Below are 27,649 nucleotides of genomic sequence, written 5' to 3' on the forward strand. Positions count from 1 at the left end.
AAGGGCCTTGAACATGATCCTTGCAACAACCGCGATCCAGTGGAGAGATTTTAGGGCTTGAGAGATGCGGTACCTGGGCTTGTGCCCAAGGATAAGTCTTGCAGTCCTATCCTGGATTAGTTGAAGGGGCGAAGGGAGGATGTAGGCAGATTGAGGAAAAGGCTGTTGCAGTAGTCCTGCCTAGAGAGGACCAGGGCTCTGCAAACTGAGTTTCTGGAGAAAGGTGAGGAAAGGGAAAATGCCTCTCAGGAGGTTCAGTTGAAAGTAGACCTGTAAAGAATGCCAGTAAAGAATGCCAGCAGAGTCTGCTGGGATTCCTAGCACCTCCCACGCAATGTCATGCCGACACCTAAACCCTCCTGCGCCTTGCATGTACACATTCATGATTATCTGTGCATGTGATATGCTGGAGGGCAAGGGGTGCGGGGGGTAAGAAGGAATGACATTTACTAGTGGGCATCTGATAGATGCCCAGTAATAAATGCCATGACTGGGCCCCCAGCACCTCATACGCACCTAATGTGTTCCTGTGAGGAGCTCTGGGCCTCAGGTGGCGGGCATGGCATATTTTACTGGGCATCCATACCCAGTAAAAAAATGCCATGGTGGTACCCAGGGACCCCAGCTTCTGACACGCTTCTGCTCCCTACACCCTGTAGCACTGCATACTCGCATAATCTCATTCATCATTAGTGTGATTATGTCAGAGTACAAGTCGCTAGTGCACCATGTAGCAGGCATGGCGTTTTTTACTGGGCATAGCTGATCATGCAAGCATGGTAAGTGTTCTGTAGCTAGACTGACATTAGTATGCAGTCAGTCTGACCATTTCTTATTGTCAAGACAGGAGGCAAGGATTATGCTCAGCTTCCATTAATACCGCAACTCATAGCATTTCAACATTTTACACTTTAAACTCAACATTTAGTTTTCTTTCATTTATCCAACAAATAAAACTAAAGGTTAAGAGTTCTTCTAAAAATTAGAAGTCCCAATAAGACTCTTGTTTGATGTAGTCCTCAGGCTTTCCACGTCCACCTATCGGTGACCAGGTCCCCTCTACATCCTGCCTGGGTTATTTCCTCTCTTTTTTGCTGCTCACAGATAAGTAAGGGGGAAGTGGGGGGGAGTTTATCTGTCTCTACTTGCACATTTACTGTATTTAATGTACTGTATGTTCATTATGAACTCGCGCGTTTTCATACTGTACGTGTAGGATTTCTAATGCCCCGTATTTGAATAACTTAGTGGCTCCAGAGCCACCACGCACTCGTTGTGTGTAGCGGCGCTTAGGGTGGTAATAAGAGTCAGAACCATGAGCGAATGCGCCCAAACATGGCAACCGGTCCCGCTATCGTTAGGAGTAATCGGCAATTGTTTGCCGCGGGCCGACCTGCAGGAAAACTAGGACCCCGGAGCCCCTGCAGCATAGGATGCGCCCGCAGGCGTAGCGCGGCGCATCATTTCTGGCATGTACATCTTGCCCCGAAGCTCTGACTGAGCGGATTTACTAAGCAAGAGGTTTTCTCTACTGCGCTTTGAGTACAGAGCTTTAACCCCTCCCGGCACAGGGAACGCTGCAGAGAAAATTCACACCCGGACCAATAGTTTTGAATAAAAAATAATAAACGAAAAATGTGCACAAGGTGGATGGTCTTCTAGCAGCTTGCTGGAGTTCAACCACGAGTGGCACCAATTACTTGTCAAAGCATGTAATGGCATCAAGAAGCACCTCTCCTGAATGGAGTGAAGAGGAGTGAGTGGATGGCACCCCGATGGAGGACAAGGATCTCTCTCTCAGTCCTGGGAGACTCCTTAACAGTGGCTGTATCACAAGGAGTACAAACCCTGACACAGCCCCTAAAGTGCTAGAGACTAAACTTGCCACTCAAGGGACAGGTGAGGGAACACACAGGAAAAGACGGGCAAACAGCCCAGGGGAAGGGCCATCACATAGACACCCCAGCAATGTGGTTGATCATGAGGGGTGTAAAAAGTTTGGAAGAGGCCACCCTCTTCGACCCTCCCAGGAAGGGGATAACCTATTGCCCCATGAGGTGGTTTACTCATTTAACAAACTTAAGAAGGCATTCTTGCTGAAGTCAACGGTGCCACACCTCCGACCACCTGCCCCTGGGGTGATTGACATAAGGGGCGATGACGGCGGAAACTCGCCTGATGAAGGTGACTAGGAAGTCCTCACTGAGCACTTCTGTAAGGCCTTGAGACTGGGATGCCCCGTACTCGAAGATAACACGGGTGACATGTTCGACCCAGAGGCCATTCGACACCCCAAGTCGACAGAGTGGGTGACATCACCCAGAGTGGCTCTATATATAGCCCAGCATATCAGGAAGCCATTGGACAGAGAAGTGAACTTCCGTATGAGTGCTGAATGCCCCAGACCTGAGCTGCCCAGTAAAGGACACCCCTGACCTTGATCCCAAGATGGTGACTTATGTCACAAAGACATCCAGAGACGTGCGTAAGGGAGTAGATTGCGCATGGAAAGGCTGCCAGGATCAGTTGTTAGACCTCGCAGGCCCCTTAGAGAAAATAATGGTCATAGCCCAAAGGGCTAAAGACACAAGGGTACATATGTGCAAGTGCACGGTAGCGGGGCACAACGCAAAGTTTGCATCCTGGGGACCGGCAACTGCGCCCAGTCGCTTCAATGTGCAAAAAAGGCATCAGGGTCCGTGGGCCCAATACTGGGAAGTCAGACAACAGGACGCCTTTTTCCTCGATGAGATCCCGGTATCCCAGAGGGCGCCTACAGACAAAGTATAGGAGGTAGCAATGTATTGTTTTTGCGCAAATAGCGAGAGCTGTCGCAAGTTGCCTGGGTATTAGAAGCAGTAGCAGGTCAACGTCTAGAGTTGATAGGCAAACCCATCCAGTGATGAGAGCCCCGGCCAGCGTAGATGCAGTAGGGGGAGATAGAATTGTTACAAGGAGAATTGTGCAGTCTAGCTGACAAAGGCGTGATAGAACGCGACACACAAGTGGGGGGGCCTGGTTCACAGGAAGACTAAAATAAGGCCAGTGTTCAATCTAAAGGGTCTGAACGAGTGGTTGAATTACAGACATTTCAAGATGGAGGGGATCAATCTCCTCAGGGGCCTGCTTTGCACCAAAGACTGGCAAGCGAGACTAGATTTCGGTGGAACAAGGAGGCTTGGCGGTTCAACCGCCTCCCATTTGGATTGGCGTTGTCCCCATGGAATTCACCAAGATAATGAGGCCAGTGGCGGCAGCCATAAGAGAGACGGAGGCATTAGGATCATCGTCTACCATGACAATATCCTCATCCTAGCACAGGACAGGGCTGCGCTCCAGGAACAGGTAAACTGGACCTGTGCCTTAGTGGCTTCTTTTGGTTTCCTGATAAACCTAGATATGCCGGAATAACACCCCCGTCAGAGGATGGAATTCTTGGGATTTGTGATATGACCCCAAGAAAGCCATGGTCGAGCTTCCTACCCAGAAAATCAAAGCCATCAAGAAAGAGCCGAAGTTAGTAATCAAGAAGAACATTTTGCTTCACAGTCTAGCCTGGATCTTCTAGCTGTATCGATTCAAGCAATTTTACACGGGCCGTTGCATTACAGGGCCCTACAAAGACTCAAGATCAGACACCTTCAAGGAGGAGTGGGGTACCATCAGATACTTACCCTGGATCAGAAAGCGCTAACAGAACTACAATGGTGGCTTCAGGATATGGAGGTGTGAAACGGTCAAGCTATTTTCGGCGACGCATCGGAACTAGTCAGACGCAAGCAGGGCTGGCTGGGCAACCAGGTGCGACGGTTTAGAGACAGGTGGCAAGTGGTACGAAGATGAGTTACACATTGCCTGGAACTCTTAGCAGGCTGTGTCTTTTGCAGTGCACGCTTTTACCAAAGACTGTGCCAATTGTTGTATCCTCCTGAAGATGAACATCTCAGCAGTCCAGTACATAAACTGACGAGGAGGTACGAAGTCGAGGATGCTGGCCGAGATAGCGAATGACTTCTGGCATTGCCTCGAGTGACACATAGTGACAGCTGAGTATTTGCCAGGGGAACAGAACATAGTGGCCAAGGGTAATTCCCGATATCTTGTAGATTCCAGCGACTGGAAACTACATCCGATGGTGTTCGCGCAGCTGCAGAGAATTTGGGGCCCATTATACATTGATCTTTTTACGTCCAGGTTGAATGCTCAGACTGACAGATATTTCATTTGGAGGATGGATCTGGGAGCAGTGAGCATGGACGCTTTCTTCCACAGTTGGACCGGAGCAGTCCATTACGCCTTCCCACCATTCATCATGCTGACGAGGCTATTAGCAAAAGTCCGGAGGTACGTAGCAGAGTTAGTGATAATAGTTCCATTGTGGAAATCCCAGGTCTGGTTTCCAGTAGCGATGGAACATTCTTTGGATTTTCCGAGGACGATTACACATAGGCGGGATCTGCTACTCGACTCGAGCAGTCAGACACACCCTCTAATCGATGAGGGGAGCCTGAAACTAATAGCCTGCAGGGTTTCAGGAAGAGATGGGTAATGCCAGGAATTTCTCAGCTTGCTGCCGACTTCATTAAGGATTCTTGGGCGCCTTCCACCCTTCAGAGCGATGGCGCCGCACGGGACCGGTGGTCGGACTAGTGCAGAAAGCAGGATGTTTATCCCATTTCAGCACCTGTAGTGCAGGTGCTCAATTTCTAGGCCGATTGTTTCCACGACGGGTGTACCTACAGGACACTCAGTTTACAGGTTGGGATATCAGTGTGACACAACAGAGTAGACGGAAAGCCCATTGGCGAGCACCCGACAATAGTGAGCCTCCTGAAAGGAGTTAGATTACGTAAACCTCCTACGCATAGATACTCAGTACTATGGGACCCAAGGGAGGTTTCCGTCTGTTCCTTAGCTGGCCCAACAATAAACTGGTTTCTATGTCCTGACTGTCAGGAAACTGGCAATGTTACTCTGTCTATTGGCTTGAAGGGGAGAATCAGATGTTAAGGCACTGGAGGTAGATGGGAACGTTTTCTTTTTACCCTGAAGGTGTTGCTTTCAGTATCGCTAAGCAGACGAAATGTGATTCTAGAGTAATCTCCTACCCCTATTTTCCTGATAAACCAAAGTTATGCGTAGCACAGTGCATCAAAGATTACAAAAGAGTTACAGCATACATTAGGCCACACAGAGTGTACCAGTTGCTCATAGCGCATAGGAAACCATTCAACGCAGTGGCCACGGCCACAACAGCCGTAATGCAGTGGGCTGACATAGATTTAAGTGTTTTGGCGCACATTCAGTTAGGGGCGCGTTGGTATCCAGAGCATTCACGGAAATATTCTATTTCAAACCAGTGTCACAGATGGTGAATGTATTGGATAGCTGTGAACAAACACAATACTTGCGTCCGGTCTTTACACAGAATGAAGATTGCCCATGCTTACAGAACAGGGTAGTCTTGATTCTATTAAAGACACAGGGGGCGAGCATTACATCCCACGTCAGAATACGCGGAGAGCTTTACTGTTGCATGCCATGATTATACACTGCAGTGTTGGTAAGCGTATTCCCACCCTCATGGTGTAGTTTTATATTACTTCATAGGAGATGAGCAGAAGACGACGTAAAGAACTAGGCGAGATGCGCCGTAAGCATATACCATGTAACATTTTTGAAATTATATATATGATGTGATAGGTTATTTATAATGCGCTTAATACCCAGAGGTTTCTAAGCGTGGACCCAGGGATCGAACCTGTGTTGCTCCGTGTCGCTTTGCTTCCAAGGCGACATGCTGTGAATTGCAATATTAAAGGAAGTTAAGCAGAACGCTTGCCTCCGTGTCTTTAATAGAATCAAGACTACCCTGCTTTGCAAGCATGGGCAATCTTCATTGGGCATCTTTGATAATTCTTACTATGGCATGACATTTTGTATTGGGCATCTTTCCTAAAACAAGCATAAGTGTTATTATGTAGCTAGACTGCCATTTCAGTGCAGCCAGTCTAGTAATTTCTTATTGTGGTATGAAATGTTGTATTGGGCATCTTTGGTAAAGCAAGCACAAGTGTTATTATGAAGCAAGACTGGCACTTTTATGCAGCCAGATTAGCCATTTCTTATTGCGGTATGACATTTTGTATTGGGCATCTTTCCTAAAACAAGCATAAGTGTTATTATGTAGCTAGACTGCCATTTCAGTGCAGCCAGTCTAGTAATTTCTTATTGTGGTATGAAATGTTGTATTGGGCATCTTTGGTAAAGCAAGCACAAGTGTTATTATGAAGCAAGACTGGCACTTTTATGCAGCCAGATTAGCCATTTCTTATTGCGGTATGACATTTTGTATTGGGCATCTTTGTTATGTTAAAGGATTTTTATACTGTGCACTATCAACCCCTGCGCGGTCCCCTAATACTCTGGCGGTCTGTAAAGCAAGAGGGTAAGGTGTGGGGACGGGGGGGTCAAGTTAGTAGGACTGAGCAGGAAAAAGAGCAAGAGCTGTGAGGTGCTGTTGGCAGCTTCCGTTTGGTTAACACGGTTTGCTGGGCGTAGTTGTCCATTTTCAATTGGTAGCGGTCATGTGCTGTTGTGCAGGGCTGTGTGTGGTTTGGTTTGCTGCTGAGGTGTAATGAAGTGCGTGCAGTTTGTTGTGCTGTAGAAGTATGGTTGTGTTTGGTTTAGAGTCTGGGAGGTGTATGCAAAGGATTGAGTTTTTAGTGGGGTTGGGTTAGTGGCGATATTTTATCGTACCTCCCTCAGTTTTGGATGCCTGTGGCACATATCCCGACCAATGTTGCGCTGCAATTCATACTCCTATTTTCTATGCAGAAGTGTGGGTCCATAACAGGTCTATTTGATGGCGATACCTTCTCCACCCGCTTGTTCAGACTAATGGATGTCGACATCACTTTACTCCTGGCACATCCCAGTGTGCAGCAACCATCACCTCCACGGGCCCCTTGAGGAGGGTGTACATCTTCCCTGAGCCCTTGAGCTCCCTGGACCCTGTGGTCTATCTGTTCAGTCACCACTCTTTCCCCTTTAATTCGAATGCCCTCGGTCTGTGGTTCAGTTCGTTCGGTCCTATCTCCCCTTTATTTCCGAGAGGGCCCTCTATGGGAAGCCCTCCCATTCGGAAGCCTCTCTACTTCCATACACATCGCTGTGGTCTGGCCTAGTCCCCCACGGCTTTCCCTTTGTGTGTTCATTGCATGGTACATGGGTGTTGCTCAATGGTTTTCGTCCCGTTCTGAGATGAAGAGCCAGGTTTTTAGAAGTTCTCAATTTTAGATGGTCCTTCGTGGTTCGTATTGTTCTGGAGAGGGAGTGCCTAAGTTTAACAGCTAGAAGGCTGATCCACTGAGTCTTTTCATTGTGTAAGATTTAGATTCCAGGCAGATGTTGATGGATCAGAGTGTTCTGGTCGGCTGGTAAATTGTGATTTTCTTTGGTATGAATTCTGCTCCCTGGCTGTGAATTTCTCTGTGCGGTATGAACATTGTTTTGATCATAATTCGTTTTTTGACTGGTAGCCAATGTAGCATCTTTAGCACTGGAGTGATGGGGTCTCTTTGTGACTGTTTTTGGAGGGGACTGGCAGCTGCGTTCAGCTGCGTTCTGTATATGTTGCAGTTTCTCCAGTAAGTATTCCGGCATTCCGAGGTATAGGCTGTTGGCGAAGTCTATCCTGGAGACGATGAGGGTGATGATGGCCGGTGTTTTGTGCGTGAAGGAGAGGAATGGTAGAATATTTTTGATTGGATTGTGTAGGAGGAAGCAGCATTAGGTTACGTCCATTAGGATTCCAAGGCTTTTGACAATTTTGGATGGTATGGGTGCTGTTCCTAGTTCTGTGGCTCATGGTATGATATGGCACCTATAACGCGCCTATACACAAGTGTTTCAAGGCAAGACTAGGCAAGGGAGGGGGAACAGACTGAAGACAGACAACGATCTTACTAGGCCAGGTGAAATTTAGATTGTGCAAGTGCATGGGAGGGTGAAAATGAAAGTGCAGGGGTGAGGGTGCAGTACATGGGAACGACAGTGCAAAAAATAAATAAAACTAATAAGTAAAAAGTGATGCCAGCTTGTGGCAAAAGCAAGGGTAAGTGCAGACATCATGTGTCAAGTGCTGGTAGGGAACTGTAGGGATACAGAAATCAGTCCCCAAGTGCGGGGGTTGCCAGGGAGGCAGTGAGGTTGTGCAACTGCTGGGGGGAGGGGACCTGGGCCCGAGATCAGATGGTGGCCAGGTAACCAGTGCAGTTATAGTTTCAGCCAGGAATTCAGTAGCTGAGAGGAGGAGGGAAAGCAGAAGCAAAGAGGAAGGTTTTGAAGTGCTTCCGGAACCGGGAGATGGTTCTCAAGTTTCATGGAGGCTGTTCCAGAGGGAGGCCTCAGCCGAAGAAAGATCCACCACCAAGTCGTTGCTTGGAGAAGCGACTAAGCGAGATGGAGGAGGATGAGCAAAGAGCTCTAGAAGGAAGATATTTAGGAAGAGAGAGTTGAAGGTATTGAGGCCCCAGGCCCCAGAAGGTTTTGAACTTAATCCTCGCAGCCACTGGGAGTCAGTGCAAAGATTTCAGTCCTGAAGAGATAGGATCCCTGGGCTTGAGGCGGAGGACAAGACTTGCAGTCCTGTTCTGGATGAGTTGCAGAGGGCGGAGAGTAGAAGCAAGCAGATTTAGAAAGAGGCTGTTGCAGAAGTCCAGCCTAGAGAGAACCAGAGGTCTGGAGACTGAGCTTCTGGCAGAAGGAGAGCAAAGGAAGAATACCTCTGAGGAGGTGCAGCTGGTAGTGTGACTTCTTAGAGACGTCAGATGTGAGGAGAGAAGCAGAGTGTGGAGTCGAAGATGAACCCGAGGGTTTTAACCTCACAGGTGGGAGAAGGAAGAGGGCCAAGAGAGGCCGGCCAGAGAGTGACAGGAAAGGAGAGAGCAGGTGTGCCGATTCTTACTGGCTTTAAGGCAGAGATCATTGGCAACACCACTCCTGGAGAGCAGACAGAGATGAGAGAAGAAGTGGCAGAAGAGAGCCAGAAAAATGAGTTGAGTGCCATCCGCATAGCCCTGAAAGTTGGGGCAGAGAGCAGCAATGTGGTGGGCAAGAAGTACCAGATATTGGTTGAACAGCCAGGGAGAGAGGTTAGACCCATGGGGAACACCACAGGTAGAGATCGAGGAGTGGAAGGACCGAATATGGACTTGGGAGGGTCGATCGGAGAGGAAAGTGGTCAGCCAAGCCAGGGCCTGATCGGCGATACCCAGGTTATCACGGAGACCGTTGAGCAGGAAGGCATGGTTGAGCGTGTCAAAGACAGAAGAGAGATCAAGTGGGATGAGGACACAGGGGGTGTTGGAATCAAGGTTGGAGAGCAGGTCTTCACGGATGTTCAGGAGAGCAGTTTCCATGCTTCTGGCATCTATGAAGCCAGAATGATGGTCATGGAGACAACCAACAAATTCAGTGTGAAGATTAAGCTGGGAGATGGCCAGCTGCGTTTGCCCAGGAAAGGAGTGATGGAGACTGGGCGATAGTTAGCCGGGCAGGACGAGTCGGCAGAGTGTTTAAGAAGAGGGTGCACAAGGGAGTGCTTCAGGGGGAAGGGAAGACCCCAGTGGCGAAGCAGTGGTTGTAGAAGTCATCCAGAGCAGGGGCCATGGTGTCAATGTGGTCCTTGATGGTTTTGGAGGAACAGGGGTGAACCTGTTGACAAGACTTTCATAGATCGGACTTCTAGCAACCTGGGGAGAACAGGGGAAAGGAAGAGAAGGAGGGAGGAGAGGTGGCCAAAGAAGGGCCAGAGGAAGGAAGAGCGGGGGATAGAGGGAGCAGGTGAGAGGAAGAGCGAGGACAGGATGTCCTGAGTTTTAGAGATGAAATGAGAAGCCAGGGCCTGGGAAGGAACAGGAGAGGTAGAGACGGGTTGCTTCCTTGGTATTTGGTAATAATCATGATTTCAGTCTTTCCTGGGTTGCTTTTGAGGCTGTTAGTGTTCATCCATTCGTAGAGTTCTTTGAGACCGTATTATCGTCGTGTTCTCCTCTTGTTCATCTTTGATTTTGTAGATGATATGGGTGTCATCTAGTTGTAGCAAGTGACACTGTCTTTTGAGGAGGTTGATTAGTGGAGTCATGCAGATGAAGAGGAGTGGGGATAGGGAGGATCCTTGTGGTACCCTACAGGTGTTGTACTGCAGTGCGGATTTGAATGGTTTTATCCATATTGCTTCTGCTCTTTCAGATGAGAAAGATTTAATCCAGAGCAGCGCTGTGTCTGTGATCCCCATTTCTTCCAGTCTCTTGATGAAGATGTTGTGACTGTGTGGAACGCAGCGGAGAGGTCGAGTAGTATCAGTGCCAAGTTTGTATTGGAGTCTGCGCTGGTTTCAGGTCGTCCCGAATGGAAAGAAGTGCAGCCTCTGTCCCTCTCATTGGTCTGAAGCCGACTTGTGCCTGGTCTAATAGTAGGTGGTTTTTTATGTGTTCCAGTGTTTGTTCATAGACTTAGGTCTCATAGTTGTGACAGAGAGGGAATGTTAGATGTCGGTCTTGTAAGGAAGGCATGATATCAAGCAGTGAAGACCGACACAAGTGATCACAGTTGAAGGGTGTTTATTGAACTTCAAACGCTTATCTAAACCTAAAGCCAAGGATGGGAGCAAGCTACGACCATCAAAAACGCAGTCCTAGTCCAGTCTCTGTTAAATAAAAGGGCCTATATTAATAAACCTATTGCCAAGCCTTAATTCTAAATACAAAAGAGTGTTGGACAATAATGTATGCAAAAGAAAAGTGTTCAACAAATATGTTAACACGGTTGGGCAGCTGGCTTCCCTTCGCAACATTTTCAACAAAGGACAAGGCGGCACATTCGATCTTTGCACACACTGTGCTTTCACTTGTATCCTTGTGACCACGAAGCTAGACACCAGGGCCTTCTGCCAAAGCATCTTTTCCAATAACAGTCGCTTACTGCAGAGGGTCTGTCGTAACTAACAAAGTCTTAAAGTTCCAACCTATCAGGATTTTTACATGCACAAGTATCGTGGGTCTCCCTCTTTGGGATGAGACCTCCTTTAATCACAAGGTTCACACTTCGGGCTCGGACCTGCTTGATATCTTAATATTTACATTTGGTCCCCCTCGCTCGGACCATGGACCTCTCCTCGTTCGGGCTTGGATCCTCTTTTTACCATAATCTAAGACTTTCGAATGTGTGATAGGTTTTGCTTAAACAGTCGCAGGACCACTTCGATTATCTTCACACAAATATTCTCATCAATCTTCTAATTTAATTTCTCTTGGCAGGATACCTTACAGAGACTTTCGATTCAGCACATCCATGTCAACAGTATCTTATCTTTCCTTCTCAAGTTCAAACATTCATCAGCAGTTTAGCTTCACTCGCGTCTTTCTTCGCACACGTTTAACAATGTTTGTTCCAGAGCTCGTTATACAATGCTGTCGCTTGCAACCTTGACTTCAACACAGAGCGGTATTGCATCAATCTCCCCAACTCACTGGCTGTGTTGCTCTATCTGACACCTTTGTGCTTGGAGCCAAGGATGCTACCACGGCAGCATCTGCTGCTCCCCGCCTTGGTCAACTACACAGGAGGGCCTTTGGGATCTCCGACACACAATGCAGGATTCTTTAGTTTGGTTTCCTGGCCTTACGCTTTCTTCCTCAAAGGTTTATTGAAAGTAACAGCGTCTGTTTGAAAAGGCCAAAGGTATTTCCCCTCTTACGAATCCTTCTGCGTTTACCATCTTTCTACCCTCGTTCAGCTGCCGACTTAAAACTGCTGTACCTTTGCCTCGCTCAGAGTGTGCTTTCGTGCTACGCCTTTTATCCGTGTGAGGAAGACTAATGGAAGTCCAGTCTGAGTGATCGTCAGTAATTGCCTGACCACATTAGCGGGATGTGTCATATACACTGCTTGGGTGATAGTCTGTTTTCACCCATAGTGGGCTGTGCGCTGGGAACGGGGTGGGGAGGGGCTTAAGGTTCCCACATATCCTACCTGGTAGGATGGTGTAAAGGTGTTGCAGGGGGAGGGATACAGCGTCTCGCAATCTGGTGTCACACTCCCACAGGACCCCCTCACACCCAGTTGATCCTCCCGCACTCCTATTATTTGTATATTTTACTTATGTATATCTTTTAACTACTTCCTTAATTTGTATATATCTTACATGTATTATCAACTGTTTGCTACTACCATGTTACTTGGATGTCTTGTAATGCGCCAAGATACCCCAGGTTGTGGTGCGCTCTATAAATCAAAGCAAACTGGTCCACCCCCAGGCACTAGATCTAAAATTGATGGCCGTGTCCTGCTCACCTGGATGACAGATCCCCGGGGCCCAGCGGGTGAGACACCTTCTGCTTTCTCACAGTCTGTAGTTGGAGAGGTCTTCTCACATCGTCCTTAAGGAGTGGTTTGATGAATGTATATTTGAAAGCCTGTGGTACTCCCCCTGTTGAGTGATAGGATTAATTGGTTTTTGCGGCATTCCGATGGTGTGCCCTGTGTAAGGATTGATTTATAGAGGTCAGGTGGCCAGGGGTCCATTGGGGAGCCTGCTTTGGTTTACCAGCTTGAGGAATTTCTCTCTTGACATTTGGGTGAAGCTTTGCAGCTTGTTCTGTGGTCTAGGGTAGGGAGTGGATGGTGCACAGTCTGGTGGATTGGTCTACTTTGGATCATCCGATGTATGGCATTGATTTTATTTTTAAAATGGTCTGCAAGATCATCGCATAGTTTTTGTGAAGGTACCAATTTGTTTTATTGCATCCACGGGGATTTCTCATTTACGATGTTGAATAGTTCTGTGTTGGTGGCTTTTGTGATTCTGTCGCCGTAGGATTTCTTTTTGGCTTTGACAAGCTCCTTTTTGCATGCTCAGATTTGTTTTTGATAGATTCTTTTGGCTTGGTCGTAGTTTTTCCTTCATTCTAGTTCAATTTTCCAGGTTTTTTTTCATTGTATTGAAGTAGGGTGTAAACCATCTTGCCACTGTTTTCTTTTGTGATGGAATGAAGGGTTTTTCCAGGGAGATGTCTATTGTTTCAGCGATCCATTTATGGAATAGATCTGCTTTTTCGTGTACTCTACCATTTATGTCCAGGTTTGCGGTCGATGGTTTTGAGGATTCCAGTACTTTTAAGTTACTGCTTTTGAAGGTATTCCATTTTCTTTTCCAGATCAGGGGAACCATTGGGGATGTGTGGGTGCTTTGGATGGTAGTTGAATCACAAACTGTATGAGGAGGTGGTTTCGCCATAATATCTGTATTGGTGTTACAGTTAAAATCAGTTTCTTGTTGGCGAAGATTTCAGTGAGTATGTCCCGCCGTGTTTGTCACTCCTTTCACCATCGGGCGTAGTTTCATTGTCTGGAGCTGCTGGATTAGTGTTTTTTGGGAGTTTGCGTTCTCGTCTTCAAACCATATGTTAAAGTCCCCAAGGATTATCAGGTGATAATGTTTGATGGGCAAGTTCATGATGGCTTCTATGAAAGGCTCTACGAAGGTGGCGTCGTAGGTCTTTGGTATATAGCGGAGTATGAATGGTAGGTTTGTTTTTGAGTCCGCTGTCAGGTGAAGGAGGAGGAATTTGCAGTTTATGATGTTAAGCGGGTCAGCTGTTTCTATTTTCAGGCGTTTTGTCAGCTACTGCAAGTCCTCTTGCTCTTCTTCCTTTTCTTTTTAACTTGCACATTTGAAGTTGTCGGGTAGAGAGCTGTGTAGTGGGACTTTGTAGTGGTCATCTAACAAGGTTTCTGTGACTGATAAGATGTAGATTCCAGCGTTGTAGAGTAGATTGTAGATCTCTGTAGCGTGTTTGGACATTGATATTGCACTGCAACCTAAGTAACGCATTTATAGTGCCTTGTTTTGTTCTTGGTTTCGTCTTAGAGTGGTCTTGTTTCGTCGTTACTTTCAGGATGTGTGGTGTGTTCTGTAGGGTCTCTTTCTTCATTGAAGAGATTGGCTAGGTTTTGTATTAGGTTCATGACTTCTTCTGGTTCCTCTTCTGTATCTCTTTGCCGTTGGTGCTCTGGAGTTTTGGTGATATAGTGAGGGTGTTGTTTTCCCTCTTACTCCTTCTGGGTATTTCTGCTCTTTTCATGTGGGGTCCTGGTATCTTGCTGGAGTGTCTAGCATTGTTCGAGGTCGTAAATTGCTCGGGTGGGTGGTCCGTCGTGAGGTATGTTGTTAGGTACAAAGATTGTGGTCTTGTTTTAGAGTTTGTTCGCATTTGTCATGCTTATGGGTGTGTGTTCTGTTGCTGTGTCTGTGTTTATTGGTGTGGTGGCATGGTGTGTTCCATTCGGTTTATTTTTTCCCCCAGTGTTCTCTTGCATCTTCCCCTTCTGTGTCGTGGCATATTCTGGTCCTTTGAAGTTTTTTAGTTTATGGAGTTTGTATTATTGTGTTTGGGTCGCAGGAGCTCTTGCCCGCCGGCAAAACTATTCAGAGTTTTGTTGGGGTTGTTGCTGTCCTTCGGTTTTAGCAGTCTTTGGTTGGGGGAAGTTGGGGGGCTCTGAAAGCTAAAAGAATGGGTTGAGGGAGGATTATAAGGGTAGAGTTGGGGCGGGTTCCTGAGTGCACACCTTAGGTGGCCTTATCCTTGGGGCTGTCTATGTGAAGCCTACATTCCTCGGGTTATTAGAACACTGGCAGTTTGTGGCTGCTTTCTATTTGTTGCTAGCTTCCCCTAGCAACCCCTAGATTCTAAGCACAGTGGAGGATGGAGCACCTAAAGTTAGGGCCCCTTACTATGCAGAGGCCTAGTTCTGGAGTTGTTTCGCTCGGTGCACAGCTGTGGTGCTAGAGTGGGGATAGAGCTGAACTTAGCAGAGGCGGTGGGACACCCAGAGCTGGAGACAGTGCTGGATGGTGGGGAGAACTCCAAACACAACAGCAAATGAAAAACACCTAGAGTTGAGATTCCGGGATAGAGGGAAAAATGCCTACAAATGCAATCATCACAGCAAACGCAAAACACCTAGATTTTACATTCCTAGATCGAGGGAAAAACACCTAGAATTGCAAACAAAACAGCCAATGCTAAAGACCTACCACTTAAATCATGGAGTGCAGTAGTGATGGCAAAATAGTAGGTAGGTAGCTTGCTAACTTTGGTCTTCTATGTTCTGTAAGAAGAGTGATAGGACTTTTGGACTACAGTGATTGCTGTATGCACCACCCAGGCCACGCACCTTAGCTAGTCGCTGCTGATGACAGATGGCTTCACAGGCGAACATGGGCAATCACGTTCTGGAGCTGCTTCTGCAGGAGCTGCACTTTGCATTGGGATCCTTAGGCAAGGGGACTGCCCTTGATGGTCGCCCAAAAGAAGACTCAGGTAGCCAATGCGGGTGTCAGGGGAGGGTTATGGAGCAGGCAAGTGGACCAAAGCAGGCTAAGAAGGCAGGTGCAGGGTGCAAGAAGCACCAAAAACAGACAATGAAAAGGTAGGCACACAGAAATAAAGGTAACATGGAGGGTCTGGGGACTCATGCATGTACACTCACCTGTACATGCATGATCAGTTTTATTATGTAGCTCGACTGGCATTTTAGTGCAGCCAGACTTGACATGTTTTTATACTTTGCATGTATTGTTAATGGTAAAGGTGGGGAAACTGACATATTGTTGAACACACATTCTTATAGTATCATTACTGGCATTATGCGCAAAGCAAACTGGAGTATGGGAATACTAGGGTATAATGGTGCATAGAAATGTATGGGCACAGCCAGTGTGAAAATGTTTTATACTGGCACATATTGTGGGAAAAGGCATCATGTAAAGGTGTTGGAGAAAAGCCTCTGTGCACTATTGGCGACTTGCATCTATTGGATGTTTTCATGAGTTATCCTACAAAACCAATTGCAAACTGCAGCCTTTCACCTAATTTTTCTAAAACGTGGGCTCTAAAATGCACCATTTTAACCCATCATTTTAAAATAATTCTCGGTGATGGGGGGAGAAGAACCCCCCCCCGAACCCTCCTTGATTGGTGCAAGCTCACGTGCTACGTTCAGTTGCTGTGAAATTCTTCAGCCGCCACCGACTACTGGTCCAAACATATACATGGAGCTGTGAGTAGGAAAGAAAGAGCAGAAGCTCATACGTGCGTTTCCTATTTTATTTTAAGCGTATTTTTACTCCCCATTTTAATTTTTTGGGTGCATTTCCCTAGTTTTGGGGCATAAAAGTGGACGCTACACCCCTCATCTTTAAGGCTAAATGTAATAGTTTTGACGTATAGGTGGCTCTGTCACCTAACAGCCCAAACTAATGCAACATTGACAAAGACAACAGTTTTGGCTTGTGCATCGGGCTTCGGCATTTGCCAGACACGGCTATCGAAAGCCCACATAATTGCAACATTTTGCATCGGTCTCCTGTAAGGAATTGCATTCATGAACATAGGGAACAGGCTTGCCCAAACAGTATACATTTACTTGGACAAAGGTTTTGAGAAATGACCACTGACTTAGAAAAAGAGCGGGGTGAATAAAGCCAGAGTGCGCTACAAGTCAGCTTGACCATCCATGTCTAGGCAATAATGCCTCAAGCAAATTGGAAAAGCGTCCAGGTAGCTGCTTTACAGTCCTCAACCTGTCGAGATTTCTTAAGACTACAGCTTAGGAAGCAATGAACAAAGACAACCAGGTTAAAAATAAAATCAGAAAGCTGATCTAAAAAACAAGCCGCCTAGCAACTGCCTCCTTGGATAGGTCTCAACTTGAAGTCCCATATCTGAGTGGGGAGATCACAGAGTGAACCATCCATGTTCTTTCCGAGGTCCCTGCACAGATAACCTGCTCTTAAATAAAACACCCAAAAGGCATTTCCACATCAGTAAAGTAGAACGCTCACTTGCACAGCCATGAACAGCAAACTTTCTGCGTTTTGGGAGAAGATCCCTTCCCCAACTCAAACCTGCCAGATTCCTGATTTAGTGATGTCCGTTCTGAGCCCTTTGGTTCATCAGTTGAGGGAACCACAATTTGAGAGCTAGGCACTCGCCTTGCAGTTCCCGGGACATTGATAAAGAAGGTCATCAAGAGGTCTATGTCTGAACAAATATTGTCGCTTCAGGAGCTAGCTCAATGACAATGAAGTAAGTTCCAGGAGGATACATATTCCTTCCAAGAATCCACCACTGTGGGCATCTAGGGAAAAGCACTTACCTGGTCATCCACCACTCTGATTCTCGAAAACGGCACTAATTAGTTTCCCAATTGATGACCAATGGTATGAAGCAAAGCAAGTTCAGCACTGTAGAACTCTGCATTAGACAATTCAGCTCTTGGAGCCTGTTCCAAAAATAATATGTACAACTACAGCAGTTTGAAAGCTTTCAAGAAGGCCTCCTTCATCGATGTCATAGTCTCCCCAACATCCAGTATCACAATGAACTATGTGGTTCTAATTTGGGGCTGTATTAAGTCAACTATGGACCGCTCTTAATGAAAGATAGATCAGATGTACAGTGTGGTAGCTAGAAAATACCCTTGTGGAGCAAAGGAAGGTATGTGCCACGATTCGCTCCCTTAGCTCCCTTAGCTCCCGTTCCCACCACTTGGGGGCATGATCTGGGGTTTATTCCCTACTGGACTTTCCTTCCAAACCATATGCTACTGTGCTGTGAGGAAGTAGGAGCGCTAAATCCTTATTTTCCAAGCTACTTCCCTTCCGGATCCATTCCAGGTTTTTGGCAGCCAGCATGCTGCTTTAATCAAATGACTATGCTTCCCAGAATGCCTGGCCCACTGCTTCATCTCCACCCTTGCTGGACAAGGTTGGGTGGAGGATAGGCAACACCTGTGGCTGCAGGTGCAGCAAGAAGCACACCTGAGGCGTGTGCTCGTTAAGCAGCTTTAAAAGCCTCAGTTTGCTTCAGTCCAGCGATGGTCATTGATGTGGTTTCCTGTTTGTGACAGGTCCCTTGTTCCTGGTTCTTAGTGTTGTGCCTAGTTCCTAGTTTCTATTTCTTGTTCCTTATTTCTGGATTTCGAATTTAATGTGCTTAATGGATTTCGGCTTCCTAGATTCCCTTTCTGTCTTCCTCTGTTTGCAGGCAGCATTTGTCAGTGCTTCCCTTTTTGATGCAGCCCAGTTTGCCTGTGTTGTATATTGCTTTGACTTTGCTCCTGTAAACCTTGTTGCTTTAATCTTCCCTCTTTATAGATTTAGCTTCCTGCCTTTTTCCTTGGATGGGTGGGGGGGGGGGTTGCCTTTGTAATTACTTTTTCTCTGCTCCTGTTCCTTCACTTTCTCTTGGAATCCATTCCAAGTTTTCCCTTGCACTTCTGCATTTATTTTCCCAGCTGTTGTAGCTAGCTCCTGTGTGAATGCCTATGTTTTCCTCACTATTCTGTAGTCACTATTCCTACTTGCCCCTTGTCTTGAGTCTTATGTATTTAGTTATCCTCCCATTGCCGTTATAGCCTTTCTGGGTCCCTGTTTGATAAACAGGGTTTGTGGGCTTGCTGACATTCAAGTGGTATTTCCTGTTCACGTGAGTACTTTAAGTTACCTTAATCAAAACCATCAAGAGTGTTAGCTCACCGATCCTGTCGTTGCTTGCCCTGTACGTGGCTTAGCGCTGTCAGTACCTGTAACAGCAATTGTGGGTAAGGAGCTCGCCGACTTTCCTTGTAACCATAAGGAGCTTCTAAGTGCTTACCCCACATCCCTTTTTATATATTTGTGTTGTTGTCACACTCTATTTGCACTCCTGGGTTTTAGTATACATGTGTCTTGATTTCTGTGTGCATGTTGTTTGACTCAAAGCTATTCATTGAGTGATCTTGTGCACATTTCCTTTGCCATATTCACTGCCTTTGTACTCACCTGACAGTATGCTTTTAGATAAACGTGTTGGGAGTTTGTAGTGTAAGATTCAGCATCTTGACCGGATTTTTTTTCCAGGAAGTAATATTTGCTTTTTGTAAGCTAAAGTTCCAGGATAGAGACCACGAAAAGGTTTTGCAGCGCCCAAATATAATACAAACTGATCTGCAAGACTCCTACATCTCTTAGTAGGGCAAGAAAATCAGCGACAGTATATACCCAATTGGAGTGTCCCGTGCATTGTGAAATACATTTAGTTTTCCTTGATCTTGAGATCATGGCTAAAAGGATGACCATGACCAGAAAAGCAAGAGGATGGGTCATTCAGCGATACATCTGAAGCGCAAACATGAGGGTACACTGCAGGATGAGGCAAGAGGTCACCATGAGAATAAATGAAATTCAGAAGCAAGACACTAGTAATCTATACAGTAGGTGCGGGCATAAGATTTAAACATCACTGTGAAGTGCAGCACTATGAGATGTTAAAAGACTGTTCTATGACTTTTCCCAAAAATATACCATTCATTTTTTTAAAGTTAGCTCCGGTGTTTTAAATGGAGAAAGGTGTTCAGGAACTTCCAGATGCTGGGCGAGTCGCACACTACCAATGTACACAGACGGCTGAAGTGAAATGATTTAATGGAAAACCGAGTGGGCTAGCCTTGGTGAGTGGAACTTGGTGCAAAAGCAGAGCTACAAGTGTAAATGGAGGGTAGGGGGAGAAGGAGAAATGGCTGGTGGTCTAGTTATAGCAGAGCAGAAATTGGTATTTTAGGGGGTAAGGGCGTGCAAGAGAGGCTAACCACCAAATGGTCCAGAAAACACAACTAAATGAGCACCACACCAGCAAAGGGTACACTTACATTCGTCAACATGCCTGGTGGGCTAGGGTCCCAAACTTCAAGGGAAAAGAGTAGAGCAGAACATGAGTAGATGCAGGCCAACAGCATTCTCTCTGGGTACTATAGTACTCTATATCCCCAATGACTAAATCCAAAATATTTAGCTAAAACCTTTCAATTTGAAGACTGTACCTACTAAAAAACAAATGGTGAAAAACGTTCCCGCTATCACCCTCTCTGTGTGTATGCCCTCAATCCAATCAAGGTGTTGCAAGAGCAGTCAAATAGGCAGACGTTCTATTTATGGCTTAGATACATTCATGTGATTAATGACTGCTTTGGTGGATGAGAACTAGATCACTACACACACTTATGAGAACAATAAGCAAGCAGTCACATTTCACCCATAATGAAATAAGAAAATATCAGAGTGCAAGAACGCGAACCTCTTGCAGCCTTATACAGTGATGGCTGATAAACTTTTAATTAGAGGGGTGTAAATGGTTCCCGCAAATATGAAGGAGAGACCGAACAAAGTGAGGGAGCCCAAACCAATCAAGTAGTCTTAGGTGGTGCGGAGAGATTCTCTCAGAGAAAACTGTACAAATAGTGGATTAAAATGGTTTATTTTACAGTTATCTTTCTGTGACATACGGATTACAAACTGTGTGCCTTTTTTATACAAAGTTGTATGGGAACATTAAAAAACCAAATAGCAGGAAGTCCCCAACAGTACACAAGAGCATTTTCCAACTCTATCATGATGCCTTTGCCCCCAATATATGGCAGTAAAAAAAACAGTCATGCTGTCTGTGCCCATACTCGTCAATGCAGGATGCTCCAATATTACCATATAAGAAAACATTCCTGTTGGTTTTGCCAGTACCTTTGATGCTAGTAGAAAATGACATGTTTCAGTAAGAAAATATATACAGACCGGATGCACCAATGTAGGCCAGCCCAGCAATGTAATATTTAGATTTGTTTTACGCTTTATCCACAGTAAAAGAATATACCATAAGACAATATATCCAGACTCACTTCCCAATGTACGCAGGTTTGGCCATCTAAACATATCATGCTTCCTTGATGCAAGAAAATAAAAAAACAAAGTCATGCCGCAGTAAAGACATCTATCCAGATTGGCTGAAGCAAAATAGGCCAGTATAGCCACTGTGACGAATCACGGATTCAGTCACTTCTGCCCAGGGAGGAGCCTTTCCCTGTGAGGCTAGGGAGTTGAGCTCACTACGCAATGCCCGCCCTAGGGGTAGAGGCAAACGGGACCTTACCAGAGACTCCTGTATCACAACTAGTATCACAGGTGGCAAATGTTTGCAACAGAGAGTGGGTGTCTCACATATGTGCCTTTCATAATATTAATGAAGTTATTGCAATTTAGGCAAGGGAAAGTACAATTTTTTCATTTATGGAGGACAGGTTGTTTCGATGTCCGTTTCTCCGCTTTGACCAGTTGATCGCAAACATTTCCAGATACAGATCTCGTAAAGTCACCACCTCTAATTGATGTTCTATTATGTTCGGTATTAGAATGTGAACATGTACTGCAGTTCTCACTCAAGTGAATGACTACAACAATGTGTACACTGCATCAGCTTAGCACGAGTAGTATTTATGGACCATCCACTTACACAAATGCTTATAATGTGCAGTTATGCACGCTGGACCATTTGTATATACTGGTCTTACTATCATCTGTCACTGTAATATATTTCAATTCTCTAGATCCCTATTGTGTTTCTTTCAAATGGGCTGGATGTTCACCATAAATACTGTTATTTGTCCATGAATATGTAATCTCGGGTAACTTTCCCCTAATCTACTGACTTGTGTGAGAAACCTAGGGGTATTCTCCCATGTAGACCCCGAGAATCCTCTATTCAGGTGGCCAGGGGAGGGTCATTGTTCTTGGATCCCAACCCGACGAGTGAGAATTACCTGGGTAGGGGAGTACGGGTTGTTCCCGTGGGCGTATCCCAGGTGAGACATGTTATTCTAACGGGATGGCAGGCGAGGAGGAAATCCCGGAAGCCTCCATGGGCTATACAGGTACCATTGTCCCTAATCCAAGAGGGAGGTGGAAATACCACATCAGAACAAACGTACAAGGAGGAGGGCCAGATAAGACAAACGCACAGCTTTAACCTCAACACCTATGTGTCTTTACCTGGTTTAGGCCAGAGAGAAAGGGAATAACCCCAGATATATATAAAAGGGGCAAGGGGACTCCCCTCTTTCCTCTGTCAATCACCTTATAATGGTCTGGCCCCTAAATATCAATTTCATTTTGCCCCGTCTCCCCCTCCCCATTTCCAACATGTACTGGGACGGGGAAAAGACGACCAAGAGTAGTGAGGATTACCCATAGGAATAACATTTGGAGGAAGGAAGAGCCTTACTACACTTTACATTAAGCTGTCCCATTAATGGAGTAAGGCAAGGTCAGGCACTCCACCTTAACTACACACCTGACTCCACTTGACTCAATTCAGATCTAAAAGGAGGGGTTCTGCCAAGGAAAATGAGCAAGCTGGGGTTGCTGGTTCGAACATGGAGGCCAGGGAGCAGGAAGGTGCAGCCGGAGAATGGGATTTGCCCATGCTTGAAAACCTATATTGGCAAAACAGCCAGACCGGTAAAAATAATATCTTAACATAAGTCCAAAATTCAGACGAAAACACTTACATCGCCCCTAGTGGCACATTATTTGAAAAAGTAACCACCACTGCGACGACTTCAAATGGTGGGCCATCGAACAGGTTTTTGGAACGGATCCATTGAATACAGCACTGAGACTGGCCCAACGCGAACAATGGTGGATGTACAATACTCTCAGCTACCAGATGGGCCTTAACCATCAAGATGAATGGCTCCATTGTGTACCATAGAACATCTGTAAACTATCCTTAGACACAAATATAATATACGCTGTCTGCTAGTTAGCTACTTTAGTCAAGTGTCCATTGTTTGAGTGGCTCAATTTCCTATATACACCCTTTCCATTCCAGCTACTATTCGGATTATGCTCTATTACAACTATGGATGGGCTATTTAGTTTTGAGGGACGAGATTGTTCCAGTCCCATTTCTTTATCCACCATTTCTTTAACTGCACGCTACTATGCAATTATAATAAAGTTAGAATTGCGGTATGTTGTAACTGAATTATTGTTTATGCTGGTGCATTTCTGCTGTACCTGCGTTCCACAGTGGTAGCCCCCAGCAGGGCTCGCAATTTGATGCTGCAGGGAATTTCTACTATTATTGTTTTCGCTTGGTCTTGGTATGATCATTGGTTTCTGACTCAGACACCCAAGTCCCATTTCTATGTCTTTCTCCCAGCAGGAGACTATTGACCATTACCGGTTTACGTTGCCTCACAGCATTCAGCCTTCATTTGAAATAAGCCACGCGTCGCCCTGCGTTTGTGATCTTGCTCGACCGGACGGCTAGCTGCCCCTTTGGACGCAATATCCGGTTATCGTTTCAGGTAATAGAACACACCGACATGCGCAAATTTCACATGCGCTCGCGGGTCGTTGAGGTTCAGCTTTCGTTACAGGACAGCCCTGTCTGTATTATGAAGCGGTCAGCATGTACTACTGTATTTAGCTTGAGATGGGCCAACTTCTTTTCCATCTCATACTACCCCGGTTTTCGATTACAGGTGGTCATGGCCCAGCTAATTGATTAGATTATTTCCTCACTATATTTATCCTCGGTCCATTGTTCATCAGTTATGTGGGTTCTTAATGTGTTCAATTTAGGAGGCATGCTCTATCTCGCTAGTACAATCTATTAAGTCTGCATACCAAGGGCCTTTTCATTCAGCATCTCTGATATATTTGTTTGGGGCGTCTTGGCTCTACATGCATTTTGGGTTGTTAATAGCAAAAGTATCTTTGTATACTATTGCTTTAGGATATTACGAGGGGTCATTTAAGGGCCCGTCTGTTTCAAGCAGCCTCTTAAACAGTTTGTATTTTCAATTTTCCTCCGATAGGCTGTTAATCATGCCCAGCCCTTGACAAGAGGATGGATTCTGGCTTTCTTACACCGCATCGTCAGACACATTTTATGGGGACCCACACCAAGATCGGATGTGCCCCTCACTATATCTATGGAGGTATGTCCAGTCTTTTTTCTTTTACTATGTGTCTTTGCCATTCAGGTTTACAGCCATTTTTGGGGGAAGTAGGAATGTTTCTAATTCCAGTCCCGTTGTTATGTCTCCGCAGATTGACTATTCCTGTGTCTGCCCCATTTACATGGCGGTTGGATTGTGTATTTATTATTCGAACCTCCACCCGGACGTCATAAGGTGACTTGATTTGGCATCTGGTACTTTGAACAGATGCCCCGTTAAGTTAATAATTATCATTTTTGCGAACTTCATTCTGCAACATGGGGTTGCTCGGCTCGGTTAGTCTTTTTAACAATGTGTTTGTTGTGTCTTTATAGTTCCTTGAATGTTTTAGTGACTAAGAGGACTGAAAAACGATCCAAGATGAGGATTACCTCATTATTTTGAAATGAGCAAGCCAAGACGTTAAATAAGTTTTTTATATGCTTTTTTACATCGATTGTTTAAAAACCAGTTGTGTGCATGTCCTGATGAAGAAGATTGTCAGTTCGCTCCTCTCTTGTTGATGGGCTTGAACTAGACAATTATTTTTGTCGAAACTACAGATTAATCTGATACCTTGGTATGGATATGGATGGGGATATATATCTATATCTATCTATCAAGACTATACAAGGTACTAGTAGTCGACATTTAGCATTTTTTGCTGTGTATTTTTTTTATCACTGATACAACACTGATTATTTGCACTGAGAGTTTTTGATACTATTCATTTATCAACAGTACAACTTGACATTTAGCAATGTGTGCTGCTCGTCTCCGACTGCTGATACAGTACTTTATGAATATTTGTACTTATTTGTACTATGAACATTTTTTTGGGGGTACTCTTATTTATGAATAGTATAATTTGAGAGGATTACAACTATTAACCCGGACTGCAGCAGGGCATACATAATAGGGCTTAGTTCAAAATGTCCAGTATCCTATAAAGTGTACTCTCCCGAAATAGATTTACTACCTCAGTTTTAGGCAGTACCAAAACTGGATGATTTTAACATGTATTAGTTTTAAGATTTATTATGTTCCATCGTAATTATTTTATCATGGTATGTAATTGATTCATAAAATATGAATACGTAATTTTCACTGACCGAGCCTATCCCCTATTGTTTGCACATTGAGTCGAAATTCCCTGGTTTATTCTTTTGATACCAGTATTTGCCCGTGTGACCACGCTTTTTGATCTTTTGGTGCAGCCAGAGAAGCCTGGAAGAGCTGGAGGAGAGCGGGACGCCAAGACGCTGACATGGTGTGTCAGAGGAGTTGCAGCGTGGCGAGAAGCCATTTCTCCAGGGAGCCAGAGTGTTAGGCAACATTGTATGTAGTAACCCTGTGGGAGACTACACCAGTCTTGTCCTCTTGGCAATAGGTAACCCAACCTTTGGTATAGGCCTGTACTACACAAGTTGGTAGTTTGACTGAAAAGCCAGGCTTATCTCAAGAGGGGTCAATGTGAGCTGTAGTGTTGCAACATAGAGTTTCACAATGACAAGTAACACATACTCAAGGTTTCTTGATGAAATAATTATTTATTCATTTAACAGTCAGTTTTAAAATAAGCCTTCTTTAGAAGGGAGCAATTGGCAACAATAAAAATACACTTCAAAATACACTCCTTCAGTTCAATAAAGTAAATAGATAACCTTTTGGGATGGCAAACAGATTTCACCCTGAGTTGACTTCAATAGCTAAGTCACTGGACATTTATATATCACTTTTCACACTTAAATGGTAATACTGAAGTTGTGGCAAAAAGGAAAAGATTAGGGAAGAAAATAATGGTTAACAAGTTTCTCAAACAGGTAAGCCCTTTTGAACCCCCTTCACCCCCCCAATGCAATGTAGATGAACCCTTTCACAGCTATACAAGTAAAGTATTGTAAGGGAGGAAGGGTCCATTTGCCCCCCGTACATTCAGCACAAGAGACTTAATACTCATGCAATAGTGGGGAGACATCCTCCTTGCCCTTCCCTGACTACAGTAGAAGTGGGGCTACTGCAAGACACATTAGGACTCCATTTTGTGCACAATTCAACTCAATTTTTGGACTAAACCGTCCCGAGCCCTGTGAAGCCTCCTCTCCCCTGTTGCAGCGCCACAAACACAGATAAGCCCCCCCACCTCATCCTCCCATATATGAGCCACCCAGGGTTCTTTCTCACGGATGCTCTGGCGTGAATGGGTGCAAACAGAAACTGTATTCTTTTATCCTTCCTCTGAGCTCATTGCCCTGCGTGTGACCGGATATTCATTTCAATTGTGGCCCATTCGTCTCCACAAACCTGCTATGGCTCCTCTCACCCCCACCTTTGGAAGTTATTGCCGGTTCAACCTTTTGCCTCTCCATGGTTTCTTTGATGTAGCGGAAGTGCGACCCTTCCCCACCCTAGAGTGCCCCAATATAACTGGTCTCACTCCGGTCATCAGATATCCTGCCTAAAACCAACACCTATCAATCCACTCTCTCAAGTACTGGGGCACCATGGCAAATGGAGCTTAGATCAAGCCCCCTGATAACGCACCTGGGGGGGGGCAAGACCCTCGTACCCTTCACGACTACAAAGGCCTGAGGCAGGAATGTGTAAACATGTGTCTTCAATTTATAGGTGACCCCACATACTAGTAGTATATGGCTTATATTCTGTATTATTCATTGCATATCAGGATGCATGCAGCTTAGCTTAGGCAGAATGACCTTCTCGTGGAACCGACCTGACCTTCACACCACCCAGATGAGCCCAGCTGACCATGTGACGCTCGAAGCAACAGCCCTGCACCAGCCAATCATGTGGAGCCAGCCCATACTGTAACCATGTTGTCCACCAATCCCAATGCACTGGGTGTACCTATAGAGAATCGTCACTAGTGACAATTCTAAAGCATATAATGTACTTTATTCTGTATTGTTGGTCAGAGCGCACTCGAGGCAACAGAGTCCTCTGCATGCATTTATCTCTATAAAAACTTTACTTTCCTCACAACCTTTCTCCTGGTCTCATTCCCTACTGGGGTGTGTCCTTTTGTATTGCCTACAATTGTACTTAAGGGAATGACCACCCTCAGTATGTATGTCTTTTTGGAGGGACAGTTAAACACAAAGTCAGAAGTTAGAAGAGTCTTCGGGGAGCCAGCACAGCCAATGTCAATTGAGCAAAGTCTAGGGGAGCTGGGGTCCTTCTTGAAGGTAGGTAAAAGGTCTTGCACAATGTTAGAGTTTTTTAAAAAAAAATAAATCACTGTTGAGCCACAAGCTGGGAGGCTTTTGAGGGGCCAGCTGCAAGCAACTCTGCAAAAGGCAGCAAATTCAAGTCTCAACTGAGAGCAAGCAAGCTACGCAAGAGGTAAATACCCCTACGTTCACAGTACCTTAGGTCTGAAGAAATGGTTGAAGCTGGCTTCCGTTCCTGTTGTAGTTCCTGCAGATCCCTTTGTTCCTGGGCCTCAGTCGTGGGGACAAGAAGGACGACGTCTGGGGACTCCTGCACTACGATTCGAAGGTCGGCGGCAGCAATGGGCACAGTTCAGATCAGCGGCACTACGTGGGTTCAGCTTCTTGCTAATAGCACCACTGCGGTTCTTGGATACCTTGTGGGCTTTCCTTGCTTCTGGGGTCCAGCACTCTGTTGAGGTGGCTCAGGCTTGGTCAGCGCTGCTTCGAGGGAGTCCGGAGGATCTTCCTGGAGCTCGGGTCTGGGTTAAAAACGATGCTCTCAATTCTGGTGTTTCTGTCCCTGGCACTCGGTTCCT

At 45.6% G+C, this 27,649-nt stretch overlaps 1 protein-coding gene and 1 long non-coding RNA gene across 3 annotated transcripts in view; one reads left to right on the plus strand and one right to left on the minus strand.

Moving 5' to 3' along the window:
- Window positions 1–27,649, minus strand: part of SAP30BP (SAP30 binding protein) — a 574,361-nt gene that overhangs the window by 25,138 nt on the left and 521,574 nt on the right. The gene's annotated exons all lie outside the window — the stretch shown is intronic.
- LOC138581915 (uncharacterized) lies at window positions 23,787–26,834 on the plus strand. The gene is made up of 3 exons (XR_011304869.1): window positions 23,787–23,880; window positions 23,993–24,075; window positions 25,098–26,834. It is a non-coding gene; the product is annotated as an uncharacterized lncRNA (long non-coding RNA).

Source organism: Ambystoma mexicanum, chromosome 3q (genome assembly GCF_040938575.1).
Source record: "Ambystoma mexicanum isolate Mex_15411 chromosome 3q, UKY_AmexF1_1, whole genome shotgun sequence".
NCBI lineage: Eukaryota > Metazoa > Chordata > Amphibia > Caudata > Ambystomatidae > Ambystoma > Ambystoma mexicanum.